This window comes from Ammospiza nelsoni, chromosome 5 (assembly GCF_027579445.1).
Source record: "Ammospiza nelsoni isolate bAmmNel1 chromosome 5, bAmmNel1.pri, whole genome shotgun sequence".
NCBI classification, from domain to species: Eukaryota; Metazoa; Chordata; class Aves; order Passeriformes; family Passerellidae; genus Ammospiza; species Ammospiza nelsoni.
In genome coordinates, this window is record NC_080637.1 from 11,568,466 (window position 1) to 11,583,704 (window position 15,239).

Sequence of the window (15,239 nt, forward strand, 5' to 3'; positions counted from 1 at the left end):
TCTCCTACTTGCAGACCAGTCGTGCCACAGCCACTCTTTTCTTAAGTGTTCCATGGTATTCTTTGCAAGAATAAATTACAAACAAAAATCAATTCTGTGACTGCCTAAAATATTGTTCACAGAAGCAGGTGAATGGTGGAACAAATATTAATACTCTGTAAAACAGTAATAAAAGTTTATTCCCAAGTTCCTAATGCACTTACCCATGGTCTATAAGGATGACTTTGCATCCTTCCAGTCAGTTCTCCTTCTGGCTATACAGGGGACTCAGTTTCCATAAAGACTATGGTACTTTTGAAAAGGTTTCCCATTATGAACTGAATCAGACTTTTTCCTGAACTTTATGAGGTCCTCTGAAATGGCAGAACATTGAACTGCCTTTGATATGATCATTTTCTCTCTGAGTAATAATTATAATTAGCTCTTTTCTAATATCCTCTTTTGGCTTTAGTACAGCTAAGGCTATAAAACAGGCCTGAAACTTTTCCCAGGCACTGTTGGGAACTCTTTTGTATTTTAAGTCAATACCTAAATATAATAAGTTTTCTTAATGTGAATGAAAATTCTATATGAAGTGAAAGGACCTTTATGATGTTCTACAAAACTATTAGACCTCTCTTCCCTTGAAGTAACCTTGACTAGATGGCTAGAAACTCATGAGGGGTAGTCTAGAATGTGTCCTGATTGTCTTCCTTCCTCTCCCATTTCATCATTTCACCCCTCTCTTACTCCTTTCCTTCAACACAGAATCTTCCTTTCCAAGTGACCTGAGCCTCTTAAATATTCTTGATTCTCTAAAAACTTACTCCCCTTACTTCCTTTTCATTTCCAAATACCTCACCACATCATTTACAGCTATGGTGTTTCTTTCTGCAGTAAGAAATCATCCCCAAAGACACCTGCCCATGGCTCTCTAATAAACAAGCTCATGACAAATTATTTCATAATGGTTTTCTAAAAAGCAAGTATTGAATCTCAGCCACTCCTTGTTGAGGATTGTCTTACCCAGTCATATTTTTGAACTGTTTCTTGCTATCAACTTTCAGAATGTGGCCTTGTGGTGGGCATTCAGGGGGCTGCATGTGTCCCAGAGGGTTCAGGCATCATCTGCTGCTCTTTCCCTGCCACACTTGTCACTGAGCAACAGCATTCAGAGGACCTTTATTCTGAGGATTCTCCATTCTACTTCTGTGTGCAGCTCTCACCTCTGATAGAGATGTAAACCTCCTGTTGTGTTTCTGTCATATTGTTATCAAAGGATCATGTGAAATTCTGGATGGGAGGACAACAGGCATTCTCTAGTCCAATCTGCTGCTCGAATCAGGGTCAGCTCTGAAGTCAGACCAGGCTTCTCAGGGCTTTATGCATCTGCTTAACAGCTTAAAAATCTTCATGGAAGGACAATGAGCAACCTCTATGAAAGCCTCATCTTGTGCTGGGCTCTTCTTGTGAATCTCAGTCTCAACATCCTCAAGAGTGCTCTAATGGAGTGTAGCTTTTCTCTAAGGCTCACCTACTACAGGAAATCCATTTAGTTTCTTGTCATCAGGTTACATCACCTGGATGCTGGTGTTGCACAGACTCTCAGAGACAGAAGTCTTTGTGCAGAAATTAATTATTTGGATTGTGGCATAGGATCAGGGCACAATTGGACTGTGGCATGGACTCACCCAGGAGTCCCAGTTTCAAGGGTTCTCACAGCAGCATGTTCAGCTGGATTGGGTGAGACTCCCTGAGATGCTCTTCTGCTCATTTCATACAATCTACCTGCCTGTGGGTGTACGTGACCACTTCAGTTCATGTGTGATAAAATATTATTGATTGTCTCCACTTGATCCAAGCCAGCTTCAAAACACCCAACAAAGAGCTGTCCTACGTGACAATCTCCTCATCTGTAGGAATATTTTCTATTGCCTGTTTACACCTTTTGCCCATGTACAATTTGACTGATCCTGCAGCAAGAATCTCTGTGACACTCCACCCACAGCATTAATTCAATAGATGTAAGCAAATAAATTGGATTTGACACAGCAGGAGCAGCCCAGTGGATTCTCTAGGGCTGTCTAAAAATCCCACCTGGAGAGGTGTTGCAACAATCAATAAAATATTTCATTTTTTCAAGGTGGCTGGTGTTTCAGACAATCACCTAGGTTTTTAATTCTCTGTTGGAGAGTGATAATGACAGCAAGCTCAACTCCTAACTTTCATGAGATGGGGGAGTAACAAAGTCCTGGGAGTCTTTTGCTGTCACTGGTATGTACCTCAGTCATTTCAAAATCTCATGTACTCCCCCAGGCACTAAGTGGGAGTTTCCAGCTGGGAATGAAATTAGCAAATTAGTTTACTGTAGCAACAGCAAACTGACAAAAGCATAGGAACTCATTTTTGTTTGATATTTTTTGGTTTCTGCTTTTAACTATGTATAAAGAAGAAGAACACTGTATTCATGCATATAGTATGGACAGGTCTGTTTTTTTCTCAGCTTGTATATATATTTGTTATGAATGTATTTATGTTTCTTGTTCCTGATGTATTTCTTGTATTTTATTCAACTCTGCTAAGGGTTGATGTCTGGTATTCTTGTTGTAATTTGGAAAAAAATTCCACAAAAAAACCCCATACAAAATTTTCTCCCTTTATTTCTTACTTTAGATCAATACTTTATTTTTGGAATGAAGGACTGGATTAAAATATTCTGCTGTCACCCCATTAATGAGAACTCAGGGCTGACACTTGCTTGTCTAAGTCCTTCGATTACCTGTATGACACAGCAAAGCCATTCATTTGATCAAGATCAGAATATGCTTAAACACCAGAATTTATGAATTTTAGTTTGCAAAGAGAGGGGGGTTATATGGCCCAAAGAATTCATTAGAAAGTTTTACACAAAATAAAACTTTAAATCCATTTGAACCTGGATATCTGAGATGAAATGACAAGGAGTAAAAGAAATGACAATGAACATAATTTTCTTTTGTGTTACTCTAATATTTTCTGTGAAAACCACTTAAGAGTCTTGATCATGGTACTTGCTTGAAAGCTGCAGAGGAAGAAGTTCATAAAATTAAGTTTCCAAGTCATTCAATTACTATTTAGTCAAACTGTTCAGAAAAAAATCTTCATAATTCAAAAAATCATACTTTTTCTATTGTGTATGTGTGCATGATTTTTAATGAATACAGCCCTTAAATAGTGTAAAACTGAAACATTCATAACTACATTTGACCTGACTGCAAGCTTTACTTTTTCTTCACTCTGTAGATCACAGTCAAGTCTGAGAATGGATTACAAATGCACACAGATGCTCCAACCCATGAAGTATTTGGATTAATCATATTTTTGCAACACAAAGCAACTTTTAAAAGCTTGTTGTTAACTTCCTTCAGCAGACATGTTACCAAACCACCTTAGTAAAACATAATTGTTAGTGGGTAGATCCTACATAATGACATATGTGGTTTTGGATAAGAACAGAAGTCCACACAGCCTGGCATTCTGTGACTGACAATAGCCAAAAGAAATATCGTGGGCATATGGGAGAGGGGTAAGCACATAATGATTTTTTTCAGGATATTTTCCACCTTCCTGATATTTTAAATTCAGAGGTATCCTGGAAGAAATGTGATACTTGGATATTTAAGAGAATGAAGGAGATAAATTAGCACCTGTGCCAGCCCTCCACTGCCTCCATGCCCCACTTAAAATGAAAAAGAAAAAAAAATAAAAATAAAAATAAGAAAAGAAAAGAGAAAAGAAAAGAAAAGAAAAGAAAAGAAAAGAAAAGAAAAGAAAAGAAAAGAAAAGAAAAGAAAAGAAAAGAAAAGAAAAGAAAAGAAAAGAAAAGAAAAGAAAAGGAAAGAAGAAAAAAGAAAAGAGAAAAAGAAGAAAGAAAACAAAAGAAGGAGAAACAATCAACAGATGACCAGTATTGTGAGTGTAAAATATCCTTTTGTATTTTTTCCTCCTGGTGATAGACGTGATATTGCAAGGACAAATCTCACCTACATGACCCTGTTGATTCCAGCAAAAGACAGAGAAAAGAACAAGTTTGGGGATTAACATCTTTGTGCTTGGCAGTACAGCTTTTGGATGTGTTTCGTGCTTCTGTGTCAACATTCACACGTTTTTGGCAGGGGATGATGCTCAGGGCACCAAGGGTTCACAGCCCTTTCCCAGCAGAACAACGCCTGCCAGGGCAGTGAAAAAATTGCTTTAAAAAACTGACTTGGACTAGAAGGGGTATGCATATTGCTTTCAGAATATCTTTAATCTCCTGGAATGCTAAAAAACATCATCAATCATTTCAAGATTTCCTGAGGTAAAGACAGTGCTGATAGCTTTTGGGGTCTGATCCCACCCTGCTTGCATCCATAACAGTGTTTCTATCACACCTGAGCCTTAAGGGAATTTTCATCCTCCTTACTATTATTTTGGGTTAACTAATGTAGTTAAGAATATCTGATCTGTTAAATCAGTTTCATTAAATGAGTGTGAGCTCTGTGTGTGAACATTATTGTTTTGGATTAAATGAATTTAGTTTAAATATTATTAATCAATATATGCCAAACAAAAATAAACACATTATTGGACTGAAGTAGTTGCTCACATGCAGTTTTCAGTGTTCCACATTTAACTCCAAAGCTTAAGTTAAGATAGTGTAAATTTAGACTTTGGACTGTGTGTGATTCCATTTCACAGTACATCAGATATTTGAGACAAGATTTTCTGGGGTTGCATTCAGTTCCTCATATATTTCTGCTTAAAAAATTCAGCACTGAGCAGAAGCATTCGCTTAAATAAAAGAGCCGGAAAACAATTTTCACAACTATCAACAGCACATATACACTTGGAGTGTACAAATGTCAAGATACAGAAGCTGTTGAAATCAACTGGAAAATGCTTATCAACATGACAATTTTGTATCCTGTCCAGCTGACCAAATATTTACAACCGATAGCAAATTTTGTGTTAGCTGATGATTTCCTACCGAAAGTTTTTCTCTTATTTAAAATAGCAAAAATATCAGTTTCTTTAGGCTATTTTACAAAGCATTAGAAGTGCTTGTTAGAGCCAGATTAAAGTCATTAAGAGGGAAAATTTTAAAATTAATTAGTAGGGTTTTTTGCAAACCACTTTCTTGCAATCTATTTGGGACAGCAAAAAAGCATTTTTGCACTCAGACTGCAAAAGGAAACCTTTTTTCCCACAAACATTGTGTGTTTAAGCCCATTGAAATTCTTGTTTGATTAAATTATTGGTGCAGTATTTTTTTTCCCACCCATGGGAATTTCTTTATCTTTAGTTAAGATATGTGTTAAAATATTGTCTACCAATACACTGCTTTGTGAGGGACTCTTAGAAATTTTACTGAGATACAAACACAGAGCTGGTGACTGCAGAGGATGTTTGTACACAAATATCAGGGGCATCCAAGTCCTGGGAATGTAAAAGTCGTGCCTGAAATCTTTGAGGGGAAATGGGATGTGCACTTTTGTCATTGGTTTAAAAGGAGCAGGGCTGAGTCCTGATGAAGCAAGAGCAGGATGGCAGCAGAATGCTTTTCCTGATGCATCCACAGTGATGGAAACAGAACAAAGAACTGCATGCTCCACACCAGGAGGGTCACTGCCAGGGAAACAAGGCACATCATTGCTTTGATGCTCTCTGCAGCTTCTTGAGAGGTGGAGTGGGAAGTGCTGAGATCTTCTTCCAGGCATTCAGTGAAATGAGTTGTGGGAGTGGTTCCGGGCTGCCCCTGGAAAGGTTCAGACTGGACATTAGGAAGCATTTCTTTACAGAGAGGGTGCTCAAAAACTGAGTCAGGCTTCCCAGTGGGATGGCCAATGCCCCAAGCTTGTCAGTGTTTAAGGGGAATTTAGACAATGCCCTTAATGTTATGCTTTAACTTTTGGCCATCCCTGAAGTAGCTGGGCAGTTGGATTCAATGATAATTTTAAGTCCTTTCCATCTGAAATATTCTATTCTATTCTATTCTATTCTATTCTATTCTATTCCATTCCATTCCATTCCATTCCATTCCTACAGACGCTTCAGTTTTAAATATCTTTTTCCTTCCTTACAGTCACGGCATGCTGAATGATCCAGGAGAAGAAAGTGGGAGGACATTCTTCTTTACCAAGCTGTTTGCCTCTCACCAAAATATCAATTTTCATCTATTTCTCAGTGTGTAATGTATTCCTGTTTACACTGTGATTCCTGTGAATTTGTGAAAGAGATTAAGTCATTAAGAAGACAAGAAACAACCCAAATCTCCATCTTTAAGATTCTGGAAAGTTGGTAGAAATAGTATCTTGGTTTCTGTCAGTAATTCAGTGAATTTACTTCTTAACATAATATAAAAACTTAACTCTCATACTATTTTATATATTTTTTAGAATATTACTTATTCTTTGAGTTCTGTCAGGAATAAAGGTAACAGTAGTTCAGTAGATGAAAATAAATTATTCTCTGGTTCTATCATCAGTTTTTAGCCAGAAAAGTCCTTTAACTTTCCTGGTAGATATGATCTGAAGCCTCTATACAAAGCTTTTCTAGCTCTCCTCTTGTGCACATTAGAAACATTAGAACAAGCTCCAAGGGGAACAGCAGAATAGGGAGAATATTGCATGAATTCAAATACCTCATGTTCTTGTCCCAAAAAATATTCACTCATCAGGCAAGCCCATGAGAGCTCATTAACACAAAGCCTAATTCTTGGCTTGGTCCATCAGCTTGATGCCACTGAACCCATGGAGTTACTCCAGAGCAAGACTGATAACAAAGTGAAGAGCAAATCTCTCTTATCATTCACATCTTGATTAAAGGTACACATTTCTTCTCTCTTCCTGTGAGAAATTTGTGTTTGCTGGGAATGAGAATTGGGGTTTATAAAATGACTGCAATATTATTCTTCCCTCTTTTTGTTTTTTCCTTAACTGAAGTGAAGCTGAAATTGAATATTGAACAGTTATGTCTCAACTGCAGAAGCCACCTTTAGTTTTTACCTTTTATGCTTAGCTGGGAAGGGGTGCCAGAATCACAACTGTCTCCCAACATTAGTGGAGACAATCCAGAGCCATTTTTGCAAACTGTGGTTGTGTTATCCTGTTTTGGCCATTCAGCCCACTTTATGTCAGGACTTGTAACAGTTCTGCTCCAGCTAGGCTGTGATCAAATAATGTTAAATGAGTTTAAGCAGAAAAGCAGAATCGAGTTTTGTTCCTGGCACGGACAAATTCTGGAAGCAGAATGCATTTCTTCTCAAGGGGATCTGAGAAGTCTTCCTCTCATTCCCCACTTGAGTCAGCTTGGTTGTATTTATGTGAAGATACCAAAGCAATCTCGGAAAAAAGGTAGACTATGCCTTTTCTTAGCTATGTGGAGTATCTCCTGCAAGAAATTGTAAAACATGAAGATCCCTTGGTTTTATTTATTGTCAATGTTTATGTTATCTCGATTGTGGTACATTTGCAACAGCTGTGAAATCCCAACACAGAGATATTCCTGGAATAATTATCTCCTACTGCAGTCTAATCAGATTAGAGAATGTGACTAGGTCAAGGCTCTGGAGTTTTTTAAGATGAGATGCATGTGATGATAAATAATGTATGTGTCTAATGTGTTGCAACAAGATGTAAAAGAAAATTAATTCCAGAGGCAGTTTTTTATTATTCTTGAGTCTGTAACCTGTCATCTTCACTGTGAGTCAAATGCCATATTACAGCTAGAATCCTGTTCTGCAAATGAAATCCTTTAGTCATGCTAATTTTAATTTTAAATTTGATTGTTTGCATTTTACAACTCTTACTATTAACCTGCAAGCCAGTTATACCTCCTAAATTTTAAGACACACAAAAAACTCTTTTCCTATTCTAGCACTGCAGATGTAAATCATGATGCCATAGCCTTACCTCAAGTGCATTTCAGGAAAGCTGAGGGCAATGAACTGAGGAGGAAACTGGGCCTACTGAGCAGGCCTGGAGGAAGCAGAAGAATTAAGGCAGGAAGGATCTAGAGACCTTTAGCAGATATAAAATGTAGGCTACAAAGCCATAGAAAAATGAGTTTCATCAGTTTTACTGCAACAGTTTGTTTCTACAGGAAGGTATACCCATGTAGGCAATAAATTTAAACAGTTCCTCAGGTTCAGCAAGCCATCGCTGGGGTCTGGTACCCCTTTGGACTTGAGCTGTGTCTCAGACCTGGGCAGAGCAATTTCCTGCCACCTTTAACACTATCTAGATCAAATGCTCCTCTTATACCTCAAGATTTGGATCTGGCCGTGATCTCCTAATGTTAAAGCTTCAAAATTGCTTCATGGTACCAGCAGTCAAAAACACTAAACTATTTACTTTCCCTTTTAAAAAATTGCTCTGGAGTGAAATACAACCTTTTTTTTTTTTTTTTTTTCCCACAGGATGAATCAATTTTAAGCAGTATTTTATTACAGGAAATGAAGCATACCAGGTGGAGCTGCAACATGCTTTTTAAATTGGCAAAATTAATCAAACTCCAAATTTGACAGGTCAGTAGAGTTAACATAACTAGAGTTTCAGAAAGTACCTACTAGTGGATACTGCTCAAGACTGCCACTTTCCAAATGGGAAGGAGAACTCAAGCCATTCAGATATCATCTCCTGCCTGCAGTATCCCCTTGGTCCCAAAGAGGTTACAGCAGTGCATTCCATAACAAGTGGCTGGCCATGTACAAACAGCATAGGTTAATCTTTTGCTCTAAAAATTCACTAGCTCCAGGCAGAACTCTGTCTGGAGCAACTGGGAAAGTGGGTTTAGATGACCTTGATGTGTATAACATCAGGCACAGAGCTAATCATCTGAGAATATATATCTAAATCTAAACTATCACAGCTAAATGCTAGAGCTCTATGTTCAGCTGAAATTTGTTGAACATATTTGCACACCAGCTTGGCTAATATCTAATTTTAACTGCAGAATTTCTGCTAATTGGTTCACAATTCAGCAACTCAGGCTTTGAAACCTTTTTTCCCATTGAATTAGCCATAAGATGCATATCTTATGAGAAGGCAAGTTATCTGGGGAGGGGAAAAAACCTGGTACCACAGCACAGAGCTCAACTATTGATCTGGCAGCTGGTGGTTTTAAATCTCTAACAGCACATTTCTAATAGCCTAAATGAGCAACAGCTGAAAATATTTCCAAGAGAAGGAAATTTCTCTTGGAAAATGGAATGGAGGAAGAGAAGGCAATGACAATATTCACCGTGTCATTCAGAACATGAAATAAATGAAAAGTTAGGAGTGAACATAAAGTTAAATGAGAGAGTTGACAGGAAGATCTGAGGTTAATGTAAGATTGGGGTTTTTTCAGTACAGGATTTTTTGAGATAATCCTCTACATTTTATCTGACATTAAGTAGTCCTGGGATTCAGTTTCTAAACTGACAGTATGAGCAGAAAGTTATTTCTTTAAAAAATCACTCCCTCAGTGAGGGACGTTGCTATCACAGAACCAACAAAGATGATTGTACCATTTGCTCATGCAGGCCAGTCTGATAACATATATGCATTTTCACACTGTGTACATAAGAGATGATGCAAGATCTTGAATTCCTCCATGAGACAAATTACTCAGAGCTGGGCAGGATGCAAATGAATAAATCAAACATTCTGATTGAAGGAAATCATTCGTATTGAGCACCCATTATAGGAGCACTAAAGTCAACATTTACATGGAAATCTTACTCCAAAGATTCCCACACTCCGAAGATTCCTGCTTTTATGCATATCCAGGGTCAGATCAGTGTCAAAACCTGTACACCCACCTTCCACTCAGCTGGGAGCAGGACAGGAAGCCCAAGGGCCCAACAAAGATTTTATTTCTCTAAAATTGCAACTCCAGTTGCATCCCTTCAAAATAGACCTGCAGGAGGCTTTTGCCTCTCAAATGCTGTTTTCATGCTGGGGTGGCAGGGTCTGCAGTTAGGGGATGGGACCATTGCCCACTCTTCCTGATGATGCTGTTCAACAGATAATTTGGCTGCAGTGAGGGAACATAACTCACTACCACAGCAGTGTCCCATGGGATTACAGAAATTACTGAACCAATAGTTACCTAGTTACTAAGGAGACTTTTCCTGGTTCCAAGTGGATTTAGAGGCTCACATTTTCAGCCACAGGCCTCCGTTATTCTTGGTAAATGTTAGGACATCTCTGAATAAATATCAGCAGGGGCTGAGGTGCTCGGGGGTCAGATATTTCATCAAGGATGACCATGTATCTGGAAATCCACACACGTCCAGGACTCATGTGTAGTGTTACTAACAAAAGGTGATTGTTGGAAAACATCCAGCTCACTAATCCTCTGCTCCAAGTCGCAGTGTACAAGGGCCTGACATATTGTGCAATGACTCTGCAGTAGTAAGCCTCAAGGGCTTACTACTAAAATATTATTTCTCTAAATAAATAAATGAATGTATGCGTTTAGATATTTCATTTCAACAGTGTGAACACTCCTCTGTGCCTCCAACTTTGCAAACAGAAAAGCTTCATAAAACTACAGCTATTTTTGAAGTTTCGGGTAAAGTTATATGGGGGATTGACATGTTAGTTGATGTAATCACAAAATAATAATAAATTATTCTAGCCTAAGTATCAAAGCTTAAATGCAGGTGATATGCATGCATTCATTTCTATTGGAATTACAAATAATTGATTGGAATTATCTATATTTGTACTGTAGGAATTTCCAAAATTGAACCTAAGAGCTTAGAAAACCAATATCAGAAGAAAAAACAAACAAACCCCAGAAAACCTGTGTCCTTCTGCTCTCCATATAATTTGAATCCACATAAATTCTGTAAAAACAAATTGCAACAAAACCTCCTGCTATCTTCCTTGCAGCTTCTATATGCAGTAAACCATATTCAAATAATAAAATAGTTCTTGATTCAATGGTCTAATGTTTTGGAATTTAGAGGGGACATTTCTGTGAGTGATGTTGCAGTACATTGCTACACTAAAATACAAACCACTTTTATGAGGCAACACTACAAATCATTTGGATCTTTTTGTAAAACCTCTCCTGGCAAATGCTTCCTATCACATTGATTTTTGAAGAATACTTCAGATTCTCATGCTTTCATTATGGCTTATTAGCATACAGTAATACAAAAATACATCTATTCTTGTCGCAGACTTTTTTTCACAGAAATCCTTTCTTTAGGATTTGTGCATCTTCTGGGAAGCAAAGGCCCCAGAAGAAGAATGTAAACAATTGTTATCAGCTGCTGTGAAATGCAGCAGGTGCTCCTGTGATTGGATCATGTTCCGTGTTTACAATTAAGGGCCAATCACAGGAGCAGCTCAGGGACAGATTCCCTGGACACAGAACTTTGTTATTCATTCTTTTCTATTCTATTCTTAGCTTAGCAGCTCTGCAACTTCTCCTCTTTTTCTTTTTAGTGTAGTTATAATGTATTATATATCATATATCAATAAATCCAGCCTTCTGATCATCAAACAAGATTCTCGTCCTTCTCTCACCCTGGAGACCTCACCGGGTCGCTGTAATACATTCTTTCTATCAGTATTCATTAACTCTTGACTATGCTAGAATGATCAAGACAGATTACAGTTTTATTTTGCCTTTTTCTGGATATCTTGCTCACAAATTTTGAACTTTATAGGCATATTTTCATGAAGAGAAAAAAAATCTAGTATTGAAATTCTCCTGAGTTTTCAAAACATCAGAAGAAAAATGAAATTGTGGAACTCATATATTTAAAAGCAGAGGTGAGAGAGAAAGGATGGTAGAAAAATAATTTCTGTATGTAAATACTGTCATTCTTACATGGATCAAAAAGAGGAGTACAAATAAGCAAGGTGAAAGGAAGATTGTGAAATAGCACATTTTACTGATGGCTTGTGAACAGCGAGTTCTGTGTCCTTAAATAGTGTTCTCCACAATACAGTGTAGTACTCACTTCTCATTAAAAATCTGCTGTCAGCAACAGCCTGAAGGCTTTTGGCCTTCAAGTTGTTGAAACAGAAAGTAAAATAGAAATAATACTAGTTCCCTCATATTTGACAGCTGGGAGCATACTGGGTGCATACAAATTTTAATAGCCAGCACAGAAAAAAGGAAATTTCCTAAACAATTCACTGGTGTACAGTGTGCTCACCAATCACAACTGTTACACTCAAGATGAAGAAAATAATCTTCTAAGGAATAATCTTGAACTGAAGGTTTAGACCAAAAATACAAAAGGAGCCACTAGAGACAATCTCATGCAGTACCTTGTGGTGCTCATGAATGAGTCCTAGTTTGATGTGTTTATAAGACCCTGTAAATAGATTTTGAGCTTTCTTCTCTTAAATAGATGCTATCTACCTTAAATAGATAATTTTCACAGTGATTAGAAAGTGTTTTCTAATATTCCATTTAAATTACTCAATGCCAAAGTTAATTCACTTTCCTATTTACTTTAGCCATGTAAAAAAATCGCTCATTCTCTTCTAGTACAACCTTTGACAAGTTGCAATACCATTGCTATGATTTTCCCTTTGTATCTTTCCTAGAACAAACAGAACTAATTCCTTTATGGGTTTGGGTTGATAGTTTAATTACTGCTGTCGATAATAATGGCTATCCTTAGCAAATGCTATCATTAGTAATGGTGAGGATAATTTTTGTCTCACATTCCCTTTAATAATGCTTGGAAAATGAAAGTTTATCTGAGGTGGAAATATGGAAAGAAATGAAGTGTTTCCAGATGGTCAGAATAAAACTGTTCAATTACAAAAAAACTTTTCATGCAATGTGTTTGTAAGTTTTCTCTTGACATGGCCATTGCTGAATTCTCTTGACATGGCCTTATCATCTGAAAATGTTTTGGTGTACAGGTGACCTGCAAAACAGGTGACATATTAGAGTGCCATGCATAGAAAAGACTTTGTTTCTCTTCTGGCATGGAAGATAAAGGATCTATCAGTATCCTCCTCACCACTAATGCAGATTTCTCATCATTTTTGTAACTCTTTGTAGTATTGTAACGTGTAATATTGCAATAATTACAACTTTTGTAATATTTATTAAAGGTCCTTAAAATTGGACATATCTGACATCAAGTGCCAAGGTCAAGCCCTTACAGAGAACACACAGCTTGAACTACCTCATCCTTTATTAACACAAGGCATCACTCAAATAAAAACCTGGAAAAGCGTCTTGCACACCACATCCTGCAAGCTGATAAGAAAAAATAAAAAAGAAAATGAAACAAACCAAATGAAAAGCTTTGCCTGTAACTGCTTACATTGTCTTTACAAGCATGTCAACCTACCCTCTACAGCAGGGGTCAGCCCTGACCATTTCTTAAAAATAATAAAAAAAATATTACCTGCATCCTGCCAGCATGAACGTGTGTTTGTGCATGATTGTCTATTGCTCCTGATCTCATTAATGCCTTAAAAGAAAGGCATTTCTTTTAAGAATTTAACGAGGGATTTAAATTCAGAGTGCGTTAGAAAAGTCAGCCTGTTGGTGAGCAGTAATATTGTTCATGTCTATTGAGCTTTCAAAATAAAGACAGAGATTTGATAGAGGAAAGAAGGACTTCAATTCACAAAGTTGCTGTGGGTAATATCACTCATGAGCTGAAGATTTTGGCAAACAGCTGATTTTGAATTTTCACTGTGAATGGAAACTTCTAAATCATTCTGAAGAGAGAGGCTTCTTGAATTTACAGAGATGGATCCTAAAAATAATATGATTTATTAATAATGAAATTAAGGGTAAGAGGATGTGAGTATTTGCATTATTAGACAGAATTAGTTCTGTCCAGAATAAGCTCCTGGGGCTTCCTTATGTCAAAGGATGACTTTTCCTCACTTTCCAACAGAGAGGCCAATGGAGTGATCATATATAATAATTTACTGTTATTATACACGAGATCCTATGGTTCTTATAAAAATATAAGAGATTCAAGTTAAGAATAGAGCGGAAACAGGGTTTTGTCACCAGTGCATTAAAATATTATAGTCAATTTAGCATTAAAGAGCTTCTGAGGTGGGCATAAACTGAATACAAATTACTCTCAGGTCAGAGACATTTTCTTCCACAAAAGCAACATTTACAAGGCAGCCAGAGTTCAGGAGAAGAAAACTTAATTAAATGCATTTTTAAAATTAAGTTTTTGAATATCTGCTGGATTTTTGTATTCAATAGATATCATAGAAGTGAAATCCATTAGATCCTAAAGAAAGGAAGACTTTTCATTCAGGGTTTATACTACCATTTGCTGTATATTGACTATTTGACCTAGCACCATCTATCATTTTAATCAGGCAATGTAATTCACTCTTTTCATTCTATATGATGGCATTCAAAATCCCAACAAACTTTAAGGACAAAACAATATACAACCTCCAGGGAAAACTTTGTATGCCTTTAATATATGATTTTATATGCCAGCATCTCCACTATGACTGAAGAAATGTTACCTGTCATCTCAAACGTGTGGAGGGTAGAAGGATGATCTTTTCAAAGGCTGAGATGTGTATTGGGGTCAAATTGCCTTTAAACACTTTGTCCCCTGAAGAAAATCTATTGTTCTGATCAAAGCAATTGTTTGACAGATGCATGAATAGTGCCTTTCAAGCACAAGCTGCTGGGCTTCTGGTAGGAATTCCTACAAGGAATTTCATGCCTCATGTGTTATGGAAGAAATCAGGCTACATGGCCACTATAGTGTGATCTGTATGTAAAATTTACTTTCTGTGAGTGTAGCCCAAAAATAAGCTAAGAGAAATTAAAATTAACATGTGGACTAGAGAAAGGCAAAAATTCATAAAGTGACTATCTTTTAGGTTTGGGGTTTTTTTCCTTACTTCCTTCATTCTTCAGAAACAATTATATTTCTGTTTGGGTTAAAATAAATAACCCTCATAACCTTCATTGGCTAAACACCAAGATTTTCAGCATTTGCTGAAAAAAAAAGTGAAAAAATTGAAAATATATGATGGAGGAAGAGTCAAAAAGATCCTTGGAACAAAATGGCAGTGTGATTACTGAAAAAATAATTATTATAAAAATGACAATATCATAAAAGAGAAATGGGTCAAGAAGCACTGATGTATGTTTTCACTTCAGCTTAAAAAATAACAACAAAATTATTCAAATATTGAGAAAAATGGTAAGAAAATATTCTGGAAGTGTATAAATGGTAGAATTCAGTAGACAAATCTGGTAATTTTGAAACCATA

General features: G+C 36.9%; 1 long non-coding RNA gene across 1 annotated transcript; it reads left to right on the forward strand.

Moving 5' to 3' along the window:
* The first annotated feature begins 6,082 nt into the window (after nt 1-6,082).
* LOC132073679 (uncharacterized) lies at nt 6,083-13,313 on the forward strand. The gene is made up of 4 exons (XR_009418517.1): nt 6,083-6,187; nt 6,732-6,824; nt 8,417-8,524; nt 13,077-13,313. It is a non-coding gene; the product is annotated as an uncharacterized LOC132073679 (long non-coding RNA).
* Nucleotides 13,314-15,239: the final 1,926 nt, after the last annotated feature.